We start from the raw sequence: 359 nt of genomic DNA on the forward strand, positions 1-359 counted from the left end.
TTATAGCAGTAGAACACTAAGAAAAGTCTACCCGGTCCTGTATGAACTTCGGCTTCATGCTAATTGCCACGCCAGCTTCGTAAGAAAGGTAAACAAATTTTACTGATATTTTTTTCTCCGCCCACCTTTATAATTATACAAACTGTAAATGAATACTGTAACATCAATATTTTTACAACGTTGTAGCGGTGTTAAACAGAGATCGCGGCAGCGAAATATTACTGAACGAAATTTCAGCATGTGGAGCGCCCGAGTCACCAACTTTTTTTACAATGCCGGGCGCGAGGCGTCTCAAGCTTGTGGAGGCCCGGGGAAATATTTGAAATCTAGACCCTCTGAAACAGTATTTCCTCTTTGAG

Source organism: Branchiostoma floridae, chromosome 9, assembly GCF_000003815.2.
Source record: "Branchiostoma floridae strain S238N-H82 chromosome 9, Bfl_VNyyK, whole genome shotgun sequence".
NCBI lineage: Eukaryota > Metazoa > Chordata > Leptocardii > Amphioxiformes > Branchiostomatidae > Branchiostoma > Branchiostoma floridae.